At 36.6% G+C, this 8,203-nt stretch overlaps 1 long non-coding RNA gene across 1 annotated transcript; it reads left to right on the top strand.

Moving 5' to 3' along the window:
* Positions 1 to 6,885: 6,885 nt before the first annotated feature.
* On the top strand, positions 6,886 to 7,909 carry LOC125778086 (uncharacterized). Its single transcript, XR_007422476.1, has 3 exons — positions 6,886 to 7,259; positions 7,325 to 7,622; positions 7,682 to 7,909. It is a non-coding gene; the product is annotated as an uncharacterized LOC125778086 (long non-coding RNA).
* The last annotated feature ends 294 nt before the right edge of the window (positions 7,910 to 8,203 follow it).

Below are 8,203 nucleotides of genomic sequence, written 5' to 3' on the forward strand. Positions count from 1 at the left end.
ATACAGGGGACAATATTTAGCCAAAGCTCCCTATGATAAAACACTGAAACTATGATAAATTATTGGACCGCACAAAAACGCGTCCATTTTACACAATGTTTCTAACAACTCAACTCGGTTTTATAATACCAATGGGAACACCAATATTTTTAGTTTTCTTACTATTGTCAACTCCCAAAGTCTGAATATGATATATGTATGTACATATTCCAAGAAAATTTTCGTTTAGATTTTTCTACTCCGTTTAAATTTCTTAACGGTGATTATTTTATAGTGAAGTGGAGTGAAGTAAGTTGTGATTTCTTGAGATTTTTTCCAATATTTGCATTAATATTAGTTTAAAATGCCTCTTACTGATTTAAATTCAAAGCTAGCGAATTTTTCGATTTTTTTTTTTTATCTTTTGGAAGGCTTGTTGAACAATGAGCAATCGTTACAGTTTTTAAGGAAGTGGTATTAATTCCATCAAGGAATTTTTTTCTGCGACAAATGCGGACAAACGCCGAGACCAGAAGAAAATAAGAGATCAAGATTAAGATGGATTTGGAGGAGTAATTCAAAGCCATCGAAAGGAAAGGAGCTAAACATTGTAGGCAGAGCATAAGTTCAGCTCGAGCTACATTTTTCGATGCATGTAAGTATTTGTATTTTTATAATTTGCTGTTTTGTAATGAAAATGACTGTGACGACTGTGCATGCCCAACTAACCAATTGGCGTAAGCAAAAAAGGAGCCGGTTTTGAGTTGCAACTCTATAGTGGATTACTACAGTTACCTCAGGGAAATTGGTGAGGTAATATGTTGGAAAGCAGAGTTTTCTCTCTGGGGAGCGGGGTTTGGGAATTTTGTGCAAGGAAGATAAAATCTGTCGCTTTTTCAGTGCAAACGAAAAAATGTAGATTTGTGGCCTTTAATTAAAAAGTTTGTGCATCCCGATACATCCAGAATTTGTACTGATGGTGGAAAACAATACCATGGCTTAAGTCAATTTTTCGGTGACAGTACTCATGCTTAACGACCAATCATAACATTGGTGAGTATGTGGAGAAAGGGAATGCCGACAATACCGTTAATGTCCTCGAATAACAGAATCGATGGTTCAAGAGCGCAATTAAGAGTCGCCGAAGTGTTACATCAATACATGGCTCTATACAACTATCGTCAAAACTTTTTAGAGAATAAATACAAAGATGACCCCGGCTCGAAGATAATGCAACTTCTATTGGATATAAAAAAAAAAGTTTATCTTGGCTATCTTGAAATCTTCAGGAAGGAATGGAGCTAAAAGAACTGGAAGGGCCTACAGTAGAGTGTGAAGACTTAACTGATATTGTTCCTCCATCGAAACGGTTGCGTCACGAAATTGTACAAGATTTAGTGGATAATACATCAACTGATGATTAAAATGACGACACGGTTGACATCAACGATCCTGATTTTCATTTAATGGTTTTCGTTAACTTAAATTTTATTTAGTATTGAAAATGTACATATGTATGTATGTACATACTAGCAGACCCGGTAACGCATTGCTGTGGCTAAATTTTTTGTTATATTACGTTGTAGTAAACTCTTCACGGGGAACAATGAAATTATTATGTACGAACGAAGACGGAAACGTTAAATCGGGTATAAGAATCCATTGGATTGGAATTTGATCGGTGATTCTTTCGCGTGTTTGTCAAGTTTATTTGAATCGATTGATTTATACAAAAATAAGTGTAATTTGGACAGTATTTATATTTAAAATAACCAGAAAGTGATAATAAATATATAAAAATTTTGGTATGTCGGCATCAGCTCGTGGAAGAGCCAACCAGAAATATAAATTACGGCTATTGTTACAAAGAGGGCCACGTGGGCCACGCCATATATACATATCCCAATGTCCGGCGTCGAGCGAGTGAGACGGTTTCGGGAACGTCGCAAAGCTGCTGCTGCCGATCTAGCGAGTACTTCTACCACTGGAGTACCTATACTTATGAACATAACGAATGAACAGACGATCGATATATCTATTGGATCTGCCACGGAAGGGAGAAATGTCAATAACAGTAGAAGTGAAACAATGCAAAATCATTGGCGTTCAGCGGACAAACGTTTCCAAATAGCGAGTTGCCATATAAACTGAACGATCGGAATCAAGTTCTTGTATGGAAAACTTTCACATTTGACGTGATATATTCACTAAATTTGGTACAGATTATTTTCTAAGGCAACAATGTAATCTTCGAAGAAATTGTTCAGATCGGTTAACTATAGCATATAGCTGCCATACAAATTGAACGACCGGAATCAAGTTCTTGTATGGAAAACTTTCACATTTGATAAGATATATTCACGAAATTTGGTATAGATTAGCGTTAATCTTGTTTTCATTTCAATCTTTGACTTAAAAGCGATTCGCTAAAATAGACGTTTCACGTTAAAACCAACGGCCGTGTGCCCCGGCACAGCCCCACCCGATTTCTTTTACTTAAATTTCTAACCAATAGTTTTAAATCTTCAAGAATAATATTCAATATTTTGAATTATCAATACTTGTAATCTCAATTTATTTTAGCACAATATTATTGGTTAATCCGTATTTAGCTAACACAAATAGATTCGACGGTGTTCCTACACGTGAATATGCGACAGTTCTCAGTTGCCCCTGAGAAAAACTTTGGCTTTGAGATTTATTTATCGTCATTGCAAAAGTTAAAAGAACTGGAAATTGTAGCCTCTTGAAGAGTATCGTAGAATCCAATGGTATCAACAACAATCAAATAATTTACCGCTATGTCTTCTAAAGTAACCAAGAAGAAGAATCAAGCTGTCGAAGTCACAGAGGAAGAGAGATCCGCAGAAGTCGTCTTAATCTATGAGGAAGCAGGCAAACACTTCAAGCAAAAAGGCCGAACGTGATGGAAATCCGATGACGAATTTCAGAACGCAGGCTAGTGAACGAACAACTCAAGAAAATTATGAAGTCCTATTCGAGAAATTATTCTTTTTATTTTTTTTCTAACTCGGCCTCAGACTAGCTGCAGAAAGAAACAGAACTGATTCTACTCACTAGGAAACATATCTTGCTGGAGGTAAACATGCAAGTTCATTCAGAAACTATTCAAACGACGAAAACCCTAAAAACCTAGGAATAAGAATGGACAACAAATTGACACATCAAATCCAACATGCTGCTAAAAAGTCAACCAATATAATCATGTCGCTATCAAGACTTATGGCAAGCACCGGAGGCCGACATGCAAGTAAGTAGAAGGAAATTGCTTATGAACACAACGCACTCAGTGCTACTATACGGCAGCGAAATATGGGCCGATACATTAAATGTAGAACATAGACGGAAAGTGCTTGTTAAAGTGCAGAGGATAGCAGCCCTGAGAATGACCTCAGCGTACCGCATTGTATCCGAACCCGCAGTGCTAGTGATAAGCGGAGTCATCCAAATAGACCTTCTCGGAAAGGACAGAAGACAACTCTGACGGAAAGACGGAATAGCAATACACATGCCGATAAGACAACAGGCGAGGAAGTAAAATTTTGAACTCTGGCAAGATCGGTGTACAAGGGAGAGCAAAGGAAGATGGACCACCAAACTGATTAAAGAAATAGAGATGTGGCACAGTAGAAAACACGGCGAGGTTAATTTCCACATAACACATATGCTGTCCGGTCACAGGTATTTTCGAAAATACCTGTACAACATGGGAAAATAGAAAGCCCAGCATGTATTTACGGAAACGAACCACTAGATAATGCAAACCAAACCTTTTGTGTGGAAAACAAGCTCGGAGAGCTAAGTATGGAAATCCCTTTAGAAAAACTGATAGCTAGCAGCGAAAACTTGGAAATAACTGGTACGTACGTGAAACATGTACTAAAAAAAAAGAAATGGATGCGGATTCCCAATAGAAGATGAGCCAAATAGCTTGATGTCTGGACGCAGGGAGAGTAGAAATAGACCTGTAATGGGTCCATCTTTCCCTGAAGTAATGCGAAAGCGGTCCCGGGGTAGGGAAAATATCCATGATAGATTGGGGGAGTGTTTTAGTGGGTACAACACTCACGTAGGATGAAGATTCCTATACGGTGCGAAGGCATTTTAAACCCTCCTTTCGGCCAAAACAAATATCACAATGTATGATATATGTATGTATGTATTTCGATAATAAGAGAGCATTAAACTGCCAGATAATCTATGCACTGTTCTTGAGGAAAAAAATGAAATGATTCCGAGTATTTTTCCGAATATACAGAGTAATTACTTAAATCATAACTGGTTCAGGAGCGGGCTATTTTAGCAGCCAAGACTTTTGATGTTGACGAAATTAACTTCCAAACACAACAGTTGTTACCAGGCGATCTGATGTCTTTAAAATAAATCGACACTGTTCTTAATGAAAATGAAAGTGTAAGATTTCCAATTGAATTTTTAAATTCACTAGGTATACCCGGAATGCCACCACATAATCTTTGATTAAAGAATGGTTCACCTATTTTGCTCCTACGTAATTTGAATTCACCTTGATTATGCAATGGTGCGAGTTTGGCTATCAAAAAGATCACCGGAAATATTCTTGAAGGAACCTGCGCCTGGCCATGTCGGTATTACGCGCGGTTATGATGGCGGTGATGTCGTCTACGTAGCCAACGAGGTAACAATCGTCAGGCATTTCATCGCTTAAAATTGCGTTGTAGCTGGCATTCCATAGATCTGGTCCAAATAATGATTTCTGCGCTATTCCAGAGGTTATTTCCTTACTTTGTGGGCCGTCACTCGTATCGTACAGTAGTTCCCTGTCTTTAAGATATATAGCAACTTTATAGTGCGGCGATCATATTTTTCCATTTTGCGATATTGAATGTATTTCTTATGTCAATTGTTGTTAAATTATGATTACGATTAGTAATCGGTTAGATTATTTTCTAAAAAGAATCGTAATGATTATTTAATTGTGCGTTTGAAATATTGGGATTACGTAATGATTACGATTATAAAGAATCAAAAAATAATAAGGATTATAATAAATTAATGAAAATAATCAAAAATTATCAAAATTAATAATTGATTCTTTTCAGCAATTCTTTTTGATTATTTTTGATTACTTTCAATCCAAAATACCAAACAACTTTTTTCTTTAAATTTTAAGACATTTTTTTATTAAAATTTTTTAAATTGTTTTTTGTATAATCTGAGCCTCAGATTCAGAGATACATATATGCATTTATATGTATATATGTATACTCGTATATATTATATTATTATAAATGTTATATTATAAATGATATTTTTGCTATTATTAATAGCAATTCAGCCATTCAATTTAATCAGCTCCATCGCGAAATTTCCCAGTTCTGATCATCAGAATAAGCTTCAATGAGAGTAGCTGATATTTACACCTGTATGAAAAACAACAATGCTGAAGGGAGTAGTGTTAGAATTCAAGAACGGTTGTTAACTTGTTGGTACGCTTACGTTAAGAAGTCAAACAAGAGCTTATAAAGTGCAATCATATAATCTATACTTCATACTTCACGTGTCAGTCAGTTGTTATTAATTGTGTTTTGTGTGCAGAGGAGAAGGGTCTTCAAAAAAAAATTCTGGAAGCTCTATAAAAAACCAGTCTTTTGAGGTGTCTGGAAAAACTATTTTCAACGCGAGATTTTATACGGATATTGTAAAAGTTAGTTTTTATGTGCATATGGTTCAAATTAGTTAGGGTTGTTTTGGCGGGTGGCAAAGTAAAACACTTATTTTAAGCCGATTTGTATTTTATTTAAATTCAATATTTCGACCGTTCAATGCTTCGCTGAAATAATTGTGCTCCTTGTAGGTGTATGTACCACTCCGCCAGCGAATCAAAAGAGAATGAGCCAACGCAAAAGGGTAAGCCGCAGTTGAGCTAGCACAGACAAATAGCGGGACATATCTACATTGTTGCATTTTAATGTACAATCAAAATTCAATAAATCCTTAGAGTTGTATTTTAATGTACATTCTTTAAGTTTAAACATTTTTTAAAATTCAAATTAGTTAGGGTTGTTTTGGCGGGTGGCAAAGTAAAACACTTATTTTAAGCCGATTTGTATTTTATTTAAATTCAATATTTCGACCGTTCAATGCTTCGCTGAAATAATTGTGCTCCTTGTAGGTGTATGTACCACTCCGCCAGCGAATCAAAAGAGAATGAGCCAACGCAAAAGGGTAAGCCGCAGTTGAGCTAGCACAGACAAATAGCGGGACATATCTACATTGTTGCATTTTAATGTACAATCAAAATTCAATAAATCCTTAGAGTTGTATTTTAATGTACATTCTTTAAGTTTAAACATTTTTTAAAATTAGGGTTGTTGCGCGCTAACAGGTTGTTTTAGTATTGTTTGTTTTAAAATTTAAATTGTTGTGTTTGGTGTTGTTGTAAGTGTTTAATGAATTTAACTTTGAAAATTATATTTACATATATACATGAATTCACAGATTTCTCATCAGAATAAGAAGTCGACAATTGCAAAATGTGTCGGATGTGATCGGAAGATAAGAGCTACTGCTGACGTGACCTCCAATTTTGTGAAGCATTTAAGGGTCAAACATAGCGAATTGTATGCGGAATACAAAAGTTTAAAGTCGGGCAGCCCTTTTGGCAATTCTGCGCAAGCTGCCTTCGATAGAAAGCTTTTGCATGCTATTGTTGATGGGGCACTGCCTGTCTCAATTTTAGAAAGAAGGTCTTTAATAGACCTCCTGCAGACCAGTGGCATGAAGATAATGAGCAGGCAAGCAGCTGTAAAAAAATCAAGTCGGAACTGGCCTCCGTAAAACACTTCTGTATAACCGGGGATATTTGGTCTGGGAACCACCGGAGCTTTTTGGGGTATACTTGCCATTGGCTCATAGAGAACCTGGAGCGCAAGTCGGCTGCTCTTGCTTGCAGGAGAATATTCGGCGTGCACTCATCTGAAAAAATTGCGCAAGTCATTGCCGAAATTTATGCCGGCTTTGGTCTGAGCCCGTCCAATGTTATTATGACGGTGACAGACAATGGATCCAATTTTGTTAAGGCTTTCAAGGAGTACGGGTGTACGGAAACTGAAACTTCTCATGAAGATGAAAGCGAAAACGATTTGCCAGTTTTCCAAAACGAGCTGCTGCTGCCAAAGCATCTTCGATATTGCAGCCACATGCTGAATTTACTTGCTTCCGCCGATTACGTGAAGATTTTGAGAAGTGAGCAGGCTTTGTATATCCAACATTCGATGGTAACTGAAAATTGTTAACGATTTTGTTGATCTATAATGTATGTACTAAAGAGAATATTTTCCAGACATTCAAAAAATGCAACGCCTTGTAGAGGAAGTGCAAATGGCCGAAGTCGTCGGAAATTATTGTGGAATGCTTGGGATCGACATTGTTTGTGCCCGTTGTAACTCGGTGGAATTCACTGTTCGACGCAGTAACGAAGTTACTTTGGGCCAAGGACAAGTTGAATCCTTTGTGCGAAAGACTCAGCTTGTCACAATTTTCTCCGAGCGATTTGCAGTATCTGGAGATGTACCAGTTGTTGATGGTGCCTATTGCTCGTGCCTTGAACTACCTTCAAGGAGAAAATAACGTGAATTACGGTAAAATGTATTAGTATTTTTTATCGGTTTCACATTAAGTAAGTGTATATTCTATGCAGGCTGCTTAATTCCGACTCTGATGACCCTCAGCAATAGATTAAATAAGCTGCAAAACAAGCCAGAAATGCATCAAGTTTCCTCTGTGGTTGCTAAGTTGGAGCAGCGTTTAAGAGATCGGTTTGACGCATTTTTTACTTTAACTCTTTCAGTCGTGGTGGTTAGTGTCAATAACCACCTCTTTCCGATTTTTTATATTTAAATCCACGCCAACTACCGACAATCGCGTGAATTATGATGAATATTTGTACCTTTTTTGACAAGGTGTGACTGGTTAGCGGCATATTCGATGAGTAACAGTTCATTTGTTTTCATTTGAAAATTGCGTTAACGTACATTTTTTCTTGTGTTTGATAAAAAATATCTGTGAGGCGGGTAAGTAACGTTTTTCTTTAATGTTTTGTATTCAACTTATTCTCCTATATCTATTTCTTATGTATGTGTATGAAACTATCATTAATTTTTTTATTTTCAATGTGTATTAACGACGAAAATATAGTGGTTAGTAAACTAACCACCGTGAC

This window comes from Bactrocera dorsalis, chromosome 4, assembly GCF_023373825.1.
Source record: "Bactrocera dorsalis isolate Fly_Bdor chromosome 4, ASM2337382v1, whole genome shotgun sequence".
In the NCBI taxonomy this organism is placed as follows: Eukaryota; Metazoa; Arthropoda; class Insecta; order Diptera; family Tephritidae; genus Bactrocera; species Bactrocera dorsalis.